This window comes from Lytechinus variegatus, chromosome 6 (assembly GCF_018143015.1).
Source record: "Lytechinus variegatus isolate NC3 chromosome 6, Lvar_3.0, whole genome shotgun sequence".
In the NCBI taxonomy this organism is placed as follows: domain Eukaryota; kingdom Metazoa; phylum Echinodermata; class Echinoidea; order Temnopleuroida; family Toxopneustidae; genus Lytechinus; species Lytechinus variegatus.
Window position 1 is genome coordinate 43,006,079 of NC_054745.1, and position 15,157 is coordinate 43,021,235.

At 39.0% G+C, this 15,157-nt stretch overlaps 1 long non-coding RNA gene across 1 annotated transcript; it reads right to left on the reverse strand.

Moving 5' to 3' along the window:
- Positions 1-9,779: 9,779 nt before the first annotated feature.
- Positions 9,780-11,220, reverse strand: LOC121416671. Its single transcript, XR_005970232.1, has 2 exons — positions 10,388-11,220; positions 9,780-10,018 (listed from the first exon to the last, which is right to left on the reverse strand). It is a non-coding gene; the product is annotated as an uncharacterized LOC121416671 (long non-coding RNA).
- Between the last annotated feature and the right edge of the window lie 3,937 nt (positions 11,221-15,157).

Sequence of the window (15,157 nt, forward strand, 5' to 3'; positions counted from 1 at the left end):
TATCGGCACCCAGGGGAAATTCAGTTAATGATGGCATACCGGAGGGGCAGTGTACAGTAACATATTCGTCCTTTGATTCGGCGGTAGATATTGTGACGCAATTGGGGCGGGGTGCCCTTATGGGAAAGACTGACATTAAGTCAGCTTTCAGGCTCTTGCCTGTTCACCCAAAAGATTTTGAGTTGCTTGGGATGTATATAGATGGTCGTTACTATTTTGATCGTTGTTTGCCGATGGGCTGCGCAGTTTCTTGTTCCACTTTTGAATGTTTTAGTACTTTTTTAGAGTTTTGCGCGAGAAAAGTTGCGAAGTCGCAAAATATTGTCCATTATTTGGATGATTTCTTTTTTGCAGGCGGCCCTGCCTCGGAGGATTGCAGGCGGGCAATGCATTGTTTTGAAGCAATTTGCGAACGATTTGGGGTGCCCATAGCGCGAGAAAAAACGGAAGGCCCGACCACACAGTTGTCATATCTTGGGCTGGTAATAGATAGCGTTTCTCAGCAGGTTCGGGTACCGGAGGACAAAATTGAGAAATTAGTAGGGAAATTAAATTGGGCGGTACAGAAACAAAAAATTTCCCTAAGAGACATTCAGTCGATTGTAGGTAGTCTAAACTTTGTATGTAAGGCAATTGCTCCAGGGCGAGCATTCATGAGACGGCTCATTGACTTAACTAAGAGCGTTAAGCGTCCTTTTCACATGGTTAGGTTGACGAGAGGGGCTAAGGCTGACTTGCGGGTTTGGTTGGAGTTCTTGGCACATTTTAATGGTCAAGTTTTCTTCCGGGCTCCAGGCTGGTTTGGAAGCGAGGAAATTCAGTTTTTCACTGATGCGGCGGCTGGCATTGGTTTGGAATTTTCTTTGGAGGCAGGTGGGCTCAATCCAGGTGGCCTGCTGATTTCCAGGCCGGTAGGAGGTCTATAGCTTTTTTAGAGCTATTCTATTCCTATTTGGGTAGGCTTGGAGATTTGGGGCATGGAGCTAAAGGACAAGAATATATTGTTTAATTGTGATAATCAGGCCGTGGTGGCAGTACTTAACAAGCAGTCGGCGCTATGCCCTGATATTATGGTTTTGGTGAGGAAGGTGGTGATTATATGTTTAAGCAATAATATAGTGTTGAGGGCTAGGCATGTACATGGATGTGATAATGGTATAGCTGATGCACTATCTCGATTTCAGATGCCGAGGTTCCATGCGTTAGCACCGGGGGCCGCCCGGGAGGGCGTGGAGGTTCCAGTCCGTCTTTGGAAGAGCTGGCTATCGAGAGAAGTCGACTGCTGATGGCTTCTAGGGCAGCTCGAACACACACAACTTACTCTATTGCCTGGGGGCATACGTGAAATTTTGTAAAGTGTACGGATACGACCCCAGCTACCCCCTAATGTAGAATGGGTGGCGCAGTTCATTTCTTATTTATCCTTTATGGGATATGCAGGGTCTACTATTCAAACATACATATCTGGGTTGGCATTTTATATGAGTTCATCTGGGCTAAAGGATGTGACCAAGAGTTTTGTGATTACAAGGTTAATTGAAGGGTGTAGGCGAAGTACTTTGAGAAGAGATGCTAGGCATCCAATCACATTGTCTGTGTTAAATAGAATGCTCGCCTACTTGAGGCATGTTTGTGGTAGTCATTACGATGTTTTGATGTACTCTGCTGCTTTTTCAGTGGCATTTTATGGTTTGTTGAGAGTTAGTGAGTTGACAGTAGAGTCCAGGCATAGATGTGAGTCTATTCTGCAGCACACAGATGTTAGGGTCACTGGCGATGCACCGCATCGCAGGGTGGATTTATTCCTAAGGAAGTCAAAGACTGACCAGCGGGGAAATGGGTGCACCATTTCGATACCAGAGTTGGGGACAGTTAGCTGCCCTGTGATGGCGGTTATTCGTTATTTAGAAATCCGCCCAAAAGAATGGTGGAGCCTTCTTTTGTTCATATGGTGCTCTCCCGCTAACTAGGCGTGAATTTGGAAACATGATAAAACGATGTTTGACATACGGGGATATGCCGGCGGCAATGTTTTCATCGCATTCCTTTCGTATTGGGGCGGCTACGACCGCTGCCATGGCCGGTTGCTCGGATGAGGAAATCCAACGCATGGGGCGTTGGGTTTCGAGTGCACATCGGAGATATATAAGACTCGACATGGTTAAGTAAAAAAATAAAAAAAAAAAAAAAAAAAAAAGAACGAAAATATATATGAAATGATGATTTTAGGTTATTTGACATTTTGACCAAAATCAGGTGTAAGTTATCTTCCAATAATGTCACAACGCGTTTACTTTACACGAGGACATGTGCTTTAATCAAAGCCGTGGCCGATGGGTTGTTGGATATTTGGGTGTATAATTCTCAATATATCTGCTTACATGGTATTGTTTTATTTTATTCAGCCCTATTCAGAAGCAGGGTGGTATGTTCAGTGCCAAGAGGCTTGTTTACAAAGGAGCCCTTGTTACAGTATACATTATACATTATACATTATGCATCATATATTATACATTATACATTATACTTTATTACATTCTTTATACAAAATGAAGAAAGAGATGGTACTATATTGATGGGAATGTGTTTTATACGTTATACATTATACATTATACCTTATACATTTTACATTATACATTATACCTTATACATTTTACATTATACATTATACATTATTATAAATTGATTGGAATGTGCTCAGACATTATACATTATACATTATTATATATTGGTTGGAATGTGTTTATACATTATACATTATTACATTATACAAAAGGAAGAAAGGGATAGTACTATATTGATTGGAAGGTGTTTGGAACATCAGATTGATCATAACGACCCCCCCCCCCCCCCTGTACATGTTGTATCAATATACATGTATCATCAAAATAACTCTGGGCTTAATATTGAATGAGTAAGTGCGGGTTTAATGATATCACACAATTACGAGCATTCTGCTTTTTAGAGAGAATGTTACAACGGTATAATGACGTGTTTAATATCAATGCTTTCAGGATTAAGGGGAGGGGTCAAAAATGTGATTACATACATTGTATCTTGGAGGGGGAAACCCCGATGATGAAGGGTGGTGAAGGGTAGCAGTGACCTTGTCAGGGGAAATTTTCATGTGCTTCAAAATTCTGCCCAGCCCTCTTTTCTTGTTTTCATTTACAGGACCTGTGGTGTGATCATAGGGGGACACGAGGTGTTTTTGTGTCACATCGCAGGGCAGAAAACACCGGCGAGGCTGACCTTGGACTTGGAACGTCGGTCCGCTGGTTGGGAAAAGGGGGCTACGAATTGAAGGGTAAGCGATTGGTTAGATAAGATGGGTCGGAGTGAACCAAAGCCTTCAGTAGTAGTATTGCATGTAGGACGAATGACATTGAGGCACTGTCCAAGAAGAAGCTGGCTAGTTTGACGTATAGACTTTTTGACGCCAATAAGGACAAATTTCAAATAGTGTGGTCGGACATTTTGGGAGAGGGTTTGGTACCCCCCGCTGGCTGTACAGGAGATCAAGGTAAATTGGACTTAAAGAGAAGGGCGGCCAATAGGTACGCCAAGGCTTTAGCTGCAAGATTTCATGGTAAAGCCATACCGCATCCATCAATATCCCATAATGACATTTCGCTGTACAGAACTGATGGCCTACATCTGGCCGATGAAGGGTTGGACAGATTTATCAGTGAGTTAAAAGTTGGTCTTTCATATCTTCGTTGAGTATGTATTTATACATTTTACCTTAGTCGCTCCGGCGTGACCGACTCCAGACCGTCCGATCCGATAGTATGAATAAGGGTTTTGGCTGGTCTGGAGCCGGTTTCACCAGTGTGTCTATGCTTTCATAATGTATCATTTGTTGTTATTTAGCTGCTCATGCATTTACGTTCAATGTATGCATGCATTAAATCATGTTGGGGTCAGTTATGGATAACCTAGATATACATTGTAATGGAGGAATGAGCAATGTTCCCTGGTACCCCCCCCCCCCTGGTAAAAGCACTAAGGATGATAACGTTGGTGAATACTAGTAGAATGATCCTGTAATGGTTGCTAAGATTTATTGAATATCTTGGTAGATACGAGTAAAATTTTGACGTGTTTGTTGGCGGTCGATCATATATAAATAAATTATATATTCTCGTTTGGCGGTAATTTGGCAATTAGGCCACCTGAAACACGTATTTTCCAAGAATAATTGGGTATTTCTGGTCATGCCAGGGCAGGCATGTGGATTTTAATCAATTATGTTATGTTATTATGTAAGTTGCAGGTCCCCACTCGTTACCTAGGTGAGGGGGACCTATTTGTACATACAAATGTTTGAGAACGCTGTTAAACTGAAATAATTGTGTCATGCTTAAAGTTTAATCTTAGCCTGACCTGATCTTAAAGGCGGGCAGGCTGGTCTATAGTCATGGGCATTCATATATCTCTATATGCTATATTTATGTCATCTGTAATCCACCGATAGCTCATAATTAATAGCTGTGCTGGGATTCCGGTCCGGCTAGCAGGGAACCAGTGGGAAAACAGCCATGAATTTTAAACATTGAAGAACTTACGAGGGGGGCCTTCTAGCCGGGGGTTTAACCCCTCTCCGAGGAGCTTATTAAACAAGGGTATCGGTTGGTTACAGACATTATCGGTATATGTATATGTGATGATATTCATACACTGTACACAAAAAGCAGAATTGGTAAAGATGCACATTCATCTCTATTTTCATTAAAGCCACGACAAATCGCAATTCACTTGTTCTTGTTGTTTTGTTAGCCGTGAATAATGGATTTTAAAGACGGCTTGACGATTTAAAATGATTTATTAGCGGGCTAGCAAAATACACATTTTAGTTTGTTTTGATTTTGAAAGGGGCGTGGTTGCCCGAGAAAGGGCTCGTGACCCGACCCGTAAAGGGCGGGGCAGCGCTTTTTGGCGCCCGCGCCAAAGAATTTGGGCACAATGCCAGACATTTGCCGCGGTTGAGCTATGCGCGGATAAAAGTGCGGGGAATGCTTCATTTTCGTTTTGGCTTTCAATGAAGAGAGATGACGGTGCATGTGTAAAGCGTGCTTACAAAATTCCCACCTCCTCCCCATTACCATCCTCTAGTTATAATTAAGGGGGATGTTGACATATATATCGTGGGGGGATTCTTGCATATTATGGATATGGTTGTGTATTTATTGTCCTTGTGCATTCTTAATGTTATTTTGTTTATTTAGTTTTTGTTTGCAAGGAAGAAGTCAATTCGAAATTACTATGAAGCAGGTTATGCCTCAAACGTTCATGTGAGTTGTCATAAAAATCCAAGTTATGGATGGTTATAGAAAAAATCTGGGGATTGAAATTATAATTTTCTCAGGTCATTTGAGAAGAAATGTTTATGAATTCATAATTTCTATGTATGTTTTATTTTCCTCTACCATGAGCATTATATATGAAGAAATGTTTGATAAGATTGCATAGCTTCATTTCAGATAAAGTTATTTCTCGGGTCTGCATCGGACTCCTTAGGAATTAGACGGAAGTATTGTCCCAATTTTTAGGCTTCTTCAAGTTCAGCCGAATGTTCAGGTCTTTAGGCGTAGTATGTTGGTATACTTATGTGAATTTGTATGGTAATTTTGTCATGGTGTATTTATTATTAATACTGCCCACCTTTGGTATAGGAAGCAGCTCACGCATCAGTCAGATTTGAGTTATGGTTTTTAAATATCTGTTGTGTGCTGCCCGTTCAGGCAGAAATTGTGAAGAAATGATCGTTTTGGGGAAAGATATTGAAGAAAATATTATTTAGTTTAATTGCATTGATGTATATGTTAATGACGAACACGCATTGGTCATTTACAACGAGTGATACTTTCGTACCTTGCTTCCCTTTGCCAGAGTATGGCCATATTAGTGAATTTCGTTTGGTGAAACAAATTTCTTTCTGAATTCAATTTCCTTTATTAAAGTTCCTTTAAGGGGCTCAATATTTTCAGTGGGATGAAAATTGGATACCTATAGTTGGCTTGAATACCAGCAGTAGTTGATCTTGGCAAAGCGTGATTAGGGGGGGGGGGGGTACAAGTACTTTTTCATTTATATTTTCCAGGGAAGTTGTATTTGTTGAATCTATATGATACTCTATAATGAATGGTGTATGAAGTAGTTGGAGGGTGATGGTATACTTTTCATGGTTAATTTCAGAATCTAGGCAGAGCCTAGGCTGATAGAAGAGCGTAACACGAATCCAAATTCGAGGGTGTTTGACCTGGTCGCACACCAATCCTAACAACGATCGTCGTGCATAAGTGGGCCGTAAGGGAATTTTATCCTCCTGTCCTATTTTGGCCAGTGGGCAGGCGGGTTTTCGCCCTTACTCGTTTTTGGGAGGAGTGTTGACGCCTTGTGTGTTGTTGAAAAACAAGCAGTTGAAGTTCTGGGGGCATGATTTCAGTAAGAGGCGCATTATTAAAGTACCTCCTTTTTTCCTTTCCATGCCAGGGCAGGCATGTGGATTTTAATCAATTATGTTATGTTATTATGTAAGTTGCAGGTCCCCACTCGTTACCTAGGTGAGGGGGACCTATTTGTACATACAAATGTTTGAGAACGCTGTTAAACTGAAATAATTGTGTCATGCTTAAAGTTTAATCTTAGCCTGACCTGATCTTAAAGGCGGGCAGGCTGGTCTATAGTCATGGGCATTCATATATCTCTATATGCTATATTTATGTCATCTGTAATCCACCGATAGCTCATAATTAATAGCTGTGCTGGGATTCCGGTCCGGCTAGCAGGGAACCAGTGGGAAAACAGCCATGAATTTTAAACATTGAAGAACTTACGAGGGGGGCCTTCTAGCCGGGGGTTTAACCCCTCTCCGAGGAGCTTATTAAACAAGGGTATCGGTTGGTTACAGACATTATCGGTATATGTATATGTGATGATATTCATACACTGTACACAAAAAGCAGAATTGGTAAAGATGCACATTCATCTCTATTTTCATTAAAGCCACGACAAATCGCAATTCACTTGTTCTTGTTGTTTTGTTAGCCGTGAATAAATACATCTTAAAACCTACATGAAGATAAATTTATCTTATTTAAAACCTACATGAGGATTAATTTATCTTAATTTCAAGGCTGCATGAGGATAAATTTATCCTAATTACAAGGATACACGAGGATAAATTTATCCTAATTACAAGGATACACGAGGATAAATTTATCCTAATTACAAGGATACACGAGGATAAATTTATCCTAATTTCAAGGCTACGCAAGGATAAATTTATCCTAATTTCAAGGCTACACGAGGATAAATTTATCCTAATTACAAGGCTACAGGAGGATAAATTTATCCTTTTTTCAAGGCTACAAAGGATAAATTTATCTTAATTTCAAGGCTACACGAGGATAAATTTATCCTAATTACAAGGATACACGAGGATAAATTTATCCTAATTACAAGGATACACGAGGATAAATTTATCCTAATTACAAGGATACACGAGGATAAATTTATCCTAATTTCAAGGCTACATGAGGATAAATTTATCTTAATATCAAGGCTACATGAGGATAAATTTATCCTAATTTCAAACCTACATGAGGATAAATTTATCTTAATATCAAGGCTACATGAGGATTAATTTATCTTAATTTAAAACCTACATGAAGATAAATTTATCCTAATTTAAAACCTACATGAGGATAAATTTATCTTAATTTCAAACCTACATGAAGATAAATTTATCCTAATTTAAAACCTACATGAGGATAAATTTATCTTAATTTCAAGGCTACACGAGGATAAATTTATCCTAACTTCAAGGCTACACGAGGATAAATTTATCTTAATATCAAGGCTGCATGAGGATAAATTTATCCTAATTACAAGGATACACGAGGATAAATTTATCCTAATTACAAGGATACACGAGGATAAATTTATCCTAATTACAAGGATACACGAGGATAAATTTATCCTAATTTCAAGGCTACATGAGGATAAATTTATCCTAATTTAAAACCTACATGAGGATAAATTTATCCTTATTTCAAGGCCACATGAGGATAAATTTATCCTAATTTCAAGGCTACATGAGGATAAATTTATCCTAATTTAAAACCTACATGAGGATAAATTTATCCTTATTTCAAGGCCACATGAGGATAAATTTATCCTAATTTCAAGGCTACATGAGGATAAATTTATCTTAATTTCAAACCTACACGAGGATAAATTTATCTTAATTTCAAGGCTACACGAGGATAAATTTATCTTAATTTCAAGACTACATGAGGATAAATTTATCCTAATTTCAAGGCAACATGAGGATAAATTTATCCTTATTTCAAGACTACATGAGGATAAATTCATCTTAAAACCTACATGAGGATAAATTTATCTTAATTTAAAACCTACATGAGGATAAATTTATCTTAATTTCAAGGCTGCATGAGGATAAATTTATCCTAATTACAAGGATACACGAGGATAAATTTATCCTAATTACAAGGATACACGAGGATAAATTTATCCTAATTACAAGGATACACGAGGATAAATTTATCCTAATTTCAAGGCTACGCAAGGATAAATTTATCCTAATTTCAAGGCTACACGAGGATAAATTTATCCTAATTACAAGGCTACAGGAGGATAAATTTATCCTTTTTTCAAGGCTACAAAGGATAAATTTATCTTAATTTCAAGGCTATATGAGGATAAATTTATCTTAATTCCAAGGGTACACAAGGATAAATTTATCCTAATTTCAAGGCTACACGAGGATTAATTTATCTTAATTTCAAAACTGCAAGAGGATAAATTTATCCTAATTTCAAAGCTATAGGAGGATAAATTAGCTACACGATAAATTTATCTAAATTTCAAAGCTACACAAGGATAAATTGATCTTAATTTCAAAGCGGCAAGAAGATAAATTAATCTCATTAAAATTTCAAGGCTACACAAGGATAAATTATCTTAATTTCAAAGCCACAGCAATTACACAATTCACCTTAAAATATTTGACAATTGGTTATGTTATTGGGTGGCAACGGACATTTATGATTAAATTTGCGTTGGATTTGTAGACAAGAGTAAGTTGTTTATTAAAGGTCAAGTCTAACCCACAAAAATGCTGACTTGAATCAAGAGAGAAAAATCAAACTAGCATAGTGCTGAAAATTTCATAAAAATCGGAAGGAAAATAAGAAATCTATGACATTTAAAGTTTTGCTTATTTTTTACAAAACAGTGATATGCACGACTACAATGTAGGTGAGTCAGTCGATGATGTCCATCCATTATTATTATACAATATTTCTTTTTTTTAGATTTGACAATAAGGACCAACTTGACTGAACCATAAACAGTGCTAATTCCACATGTTCAGGGAGGAATTAATCGTTGTATCACTTGACAATGAGAAAATTAGAATATTTCATATAATAAAATACAAAAGAAATAGTTAGTGGATGACATCATGGTTTCCTCATTTGCATACCCGCCAGGATGTGCATATAACTGTTTTTGTGAAATTAAGCTAAACTTTCAAATGTCGTAACTTTTTTTATTTTACATCCAAGTTTGATGAAATTTTCAATGTTATGCTTGTTGGATTTTTCTCGTTATATACAAACAACTTAATTCCTCCCTGTAGGGATGGACTTGTCGTTTAACTTGTGGCCTGTGGTGCATGTTCAAAATTATGTAAACAACATGAATGCAGCTAGTTCAGTACCTGGGATAACAAATTTGTAAAATAATATGTGACAGCTCTCCTGTCCTGGGCGTTGTGGCTTGCACCTGTAATCCAAGCTGTGGGGAAGTTACAAATTGATGCAGAGTTTCGAGCCCTGGTCACGTCTTTCAGATTGTGATGTAAAAGGTCGGTCCCAGACGTAAATAATCTGATTGATACACATCTGACAAAACTCAAATGCACACACATCTCCTGTCCTCCAGAGACTTCTCACTGTCCTTCCCAATTCAGTTGTGGTACTTCTGGGTTCTGTAATGACATTTAAGAAAAAAAATATTTTAACTCTACAGCAATTAGTTTTTGTGTCAAATTTTGAAATGCAAAAGTTTTTCATGATCTGTACTGATGGTAATCAATTTTATTTACATCACATTCACTGTTATTAGTGTTAACCTTAAGATGGGCTCTTGTGGCTACTCCATGGCCAGATGTTTGTATACCCCACCCCCCCCCCAAAAAAAAAATGCAGTTGAACGAGCACAAAATTTCAACAACGGTAGTGTGAGATGTATTCTGCAAAGCGATTTTCTAAACTAAGACAATGCATAATATTAATATAGGCGATTTTGTGTCTCACATTATCATCACACATTATCATTAAAATGTACAATAACCCACCTCCATCATGATCTCTTTGTTTCGCCGGACGGAAACGACAGGCCTGTTGTACACTTCCCCAGTCCTCTTCGATTGAGCAAGTTGCCCGTTGACTTGTAGAAACAAAGTGTAGACTCCGAGTTCATTGTCCCATATGGTTTACTCGTCGCTTTCACTCGAACTGCTTGGCTGGCTCTGCAGCTGGGACGGCCGCGCCCGGTCCCGGGCGGGGGCGAGTAACCACGTACAGTGAACGAGTACGGCACTACGTACCACTACCAACTGAAGAAGATGAAACTCCTAGTTTTAACTCGTAATTAAAAATGTCAATAATAACGCGTAAGAGAACTTCTGAAGAGAGAAACACTCAAACAGTAGCCAAAACGTGATCCAAAACAAAAACAATGTCGAGAAGAGCTATTTTGGCTTAAACAAAGACCTGGTTATCGAGAGCGGTTTGTAATGTCACGATGTGAAAAGGCAAATACCGGTGTACGTGCAGCGCAGCTAGGCGTGATCTTGTGTGACACATCCCCTATTGTTAGAGCGAGAAGGGCTATTATTCTGCTGGTCTCAATAAACTTTTAATCTCCATTCCCTGACTGTGGCTTTTGTTTTGCAATTGCAATGCTACTGCTAGGGTTGCAGCTATTCTACGAACCGAGACCCTTAAGTAATTACAGTATGTCAAATTATTTCTGATATTGCAAAAAATATATACGGTATATACATGTATAGCGATATTCCTTTGCTAATGACTTGAGTATATCCCGAAATCATAATGTGAAAAATGAATTGATATAATATCAACTAAACTACGAGTTTGGGTAACAGTTATAGGCTATCGGCCTATAGCATGGTGCGCGGTGCGCCAGATAAAATTAATATAAGAAATTTACCTTTGGAAAATCATGATATAATATATCATTATTTTCCAATTTCCAAAGGGAAATCTAGTACGAGACATGTTTTGCATATGGCATAATTCGCGGGCGCGTTCAAAATTTTGGGGAAAATTTTGCTTTTAACGCCTAGGCTCGATCGAGCCAACCCATAGTCGTTGTCATAGGCCTATATCATGATCTGCATCATAAAGATGACATGCGTATATATACGTAGATAGGCCTATGAGCTGTATACATTCTTTGTATTTGAATGTCCGGCTAACTGGCCTACTTTTCACAGTAACATTTTGTTTTACCTAAATACATGCATGAGGCACTAGCGTACCTACGGGGGGGGGTCGAGCCGGGGGCACTCTGCCACCCTGACGAGTCACAGCCCATGCAAAGGACGTATCCCTGCCCCCCATCCTCTGACGGCTTGATCGAAAACCTTTTTGGCCCCCTGACGAGCTTAAAACCTTTTCTTTTTTTTTGCTTGTCAATTTTTTTTTCTGGTACGAAATCCTTTGAAATCCTTTATTTGTGATTGAAGACATTTTTATTTGCTTGTCAACTTTTGTGGCGGACGGTTTTGCCCCCCTGTGGAAAATCACGCCACATGTTTTGTGGATGATCTGGAATAAATAATTTAACGGCAATTCGCTTGTGCTCGAGTATAAATGCATCTGTGTATATCATACTACTAGTATTGTCAATGTGTTCATGATAGATAGCATATATGACCGTGAGTATGGAAAATGAAATACTGGGCATTAATATTGACCGCTCCTTGAAAAAAAATGGCACTGGTAAAAAAAGGGTTGGTTCAAAAGAGTAAATCCGTGGTCTTGTGATGTTTAAGGATGATATCTATCATCTCTGACATTAACGTTTTATCATTTTTATTGTTATTAAAACAAACCTGTGCCACTATTACTTTAGTCATGCAAATTACATGACATTGTCAATCTTCCATATTTTGCCTTTATTCCTTACAATCGAATGGATAAAACCACGGAGTTGGAGTAGATGAACTGCTATATAGCTAGCCTATACTTTAAAATCTAAATTGTTGACTCGTCCTTCTACATTCAGATCTTTGCATGGGTGTCGATCCCGGAGGTGTGGGTATATTACCCCCCCCCCCCCGTTGTATATCATATACAACGGGGGGGGGGGGCTATATATCTTGTAGTCTTATTCTATACAGGCGTGCATGATGTTGGGCTATACATTAGGGACCATGGAAGAAAAGGGGTGAATTTGATCAATATAGGCCCTATGTTTATGTCAAAATTTGTTACAAAATTAAATTCTTGCAGCAAAAAGGTGATGTTTGCTCGCTCGCTTCGCCTTCTCATTGTTTTCTAAAATAGATTTTGCCTCATAATGTTATGTCTGGACCGCGCAAAATTTACGCATCCCCCCCCCCCCCCCCCGGCTCTATCAAACTAACAAAAAATCCCTCACAGAGAACAAAAGTTTGGTCTGTCATTCCATTGCCAGCTAAGCAGTGGAGGGGGGGGGGGTACTTCCTCGATCCCTACAAAAATGAATATAGGGCCTACAGAAAATTTTCTACTTAGAAAATTGGAAATTGAAACAAAATCAATCATAATAATGTGAACAAATACCTTCGATTTCTTTTAGACAATGCCAGAGCGCCCCATGGCATGGACCTAGTCTGCTGGGCAAACCCTTCACTTGAGATAAGGGTCTGAATGTGCAGCCTACTCATGCCTTGTGTACTGAAGGCTGTCTCGCCCTGTATTGGAACAGCAAGTTTTGTATGTGCCAGTCTTTGCGTGGGGACACACTTGTTGATCAAAGTTCCAATCAGGGTCTGTGCCTGCAGACTAGCATGGACCGCTCCACGGACATGACGGAGGATTAATGGGGGTGATGTGACAACGCTCAGCACCCCAGTAACAATAGAATACTCCTCCATGGATAGGTCCATGCCCCGTGGCAAGCTCATTCACTCCTTCTCTTTCGAGTTTGTTAAAAAAAATGTGTACGTTTTTATACCCCTCCCCCGGGAAAAAATATTTACGATCACGGTCATACCACGAACCTTGAACAAAAATCGACACCCAAGACATGGCCCGATTGACAAAACAGCAAAAATTCAAAAGTTTAATGATATCCTGACATTTAAAGATCATCATAAAAAACAAAAAACATAAGAAAAAAAATAATACAACATAAACATTACATAGTAACAACGAGGTATTAAAAAAATGAAATATACAAAGAAAAAAAATGCATGCAGTCCTATATGATCCGCAAGTCCGTATGGCCAGGAGGTCCGGGTTCCATCGACCCCGCCCCCCCCCCCTACAAAAATAGGATGAAAAATGTGAAGACAATCGAAGGGAAGGGATTACACTCCCCCTAATGACCCTGCATGGGCCGATCCACAGGTAAGGGAAATTGCCGATCAGCAATTAATAGAAGAGCTATAAAGGTATTTTTTATTAAATTAGCTTCGTTTATGCTGTTTTGGCAAGTTTGTTTAGGGAAAGCAGCAATTGAGGGTTGAGCCAGAGTTATCCTGAAACGTTTATCTGATATTCTTTATATTATAACCTTGACGCATTAAATTTTGTAGCGCATTTTATTAATTTTGTATCGCGGATGCTAACTTATTTCATAGGGGGACCTCAGGCTCTTGGTCAGGGGCCGCGGAATGGTTTTCAAAGTGGGAAGGGTGCTGAGCCAAAAGTGGGAGGGCTGACCATGCAAAAAATCACAATCTTATGGTCATTTTTACATTTGTGTACACAGTTTTGGGAAAAAGTGCCCCCCCCCGTAGTCCAGATTGGACCTTGTTGTTTGGAAGTGCCCTTTCCCAAAAGCTAACATAGAGGGCACATGTCTCCCAATCTCTAATCAGCGACAATCCACTCTTCTTCGCTCCCCACCAAGGTCCAGTACAAAACTTTGCTGCATCAGAAAAGCTAAGCGTCAATCAAACAAGTTACACGTTAGGGGGTCAGGTGCCCTAGTCTCACACACCAAACAAGACACATTTTTACCCAAACAACTTCGCCTCAAACAGGATGAAAAATGCAAAGTTGTGTGTTTTTTTACACTGTAATCATAAGACTTCGTGTTCATGCACTTAAGAAATGTCTATTCAGCGCCTAATTTCTCCCTCGCCAAAAGATTCCTCCCATGAACCAAGTATTAAAGTTTGAATAAGTAGACTACACCAGTTGCAAGGAGACACCAGCTGGTAAACGTCTCTGGCTCAGGCAGTAATCAAGAGATGCTGACCCCCTCCCCCATCGTGGTCAATGGGCAGTGGAGGGTCAGGGAAACCAGACCAGTGGCCTACAGGTACGACTAGTCTCTTGTACCAAACTTTTGCTTCCACTCAAATACAAGTTTACCCCAAGGACGATGAAAATACACAGATGTGACCGATGTTCTTCAGAATGGACATATACCGTCATGATTATTTGATATTCAAATTTTGTTCTATTGAAATGTTCTCTTACCCAATGATTTCATCCCTTGAATAAGTATTACAGTTTATATGACTAGACTACAAAAACCAGGACCCTGTGGCTTCCATGAAATGACCTCCTGACCTCGATGATAAGGGGCAGTCAATAGTTTTTGGAGCTATTAATAGCTCATGGTTTGGACGTGGTTTGTTATGCAGTGTTTGCAGTGTATTCCATACTACGGACATCCAGCTAGTTGCTATAATTATATAATAACATTCATAAAAGATCCTAGACATGGTTTCAAAAGAAAGTTTTAAAAACATTGTATAACATTAATGAAACAATATTTCCCTTATGTTAAACATGCAATAAACCTTATTTTTATTATGCCAAGCAGATATATTTTCCTAAATGGTATTTAAATATCTTTACCTATACTAGACATTAAAAAA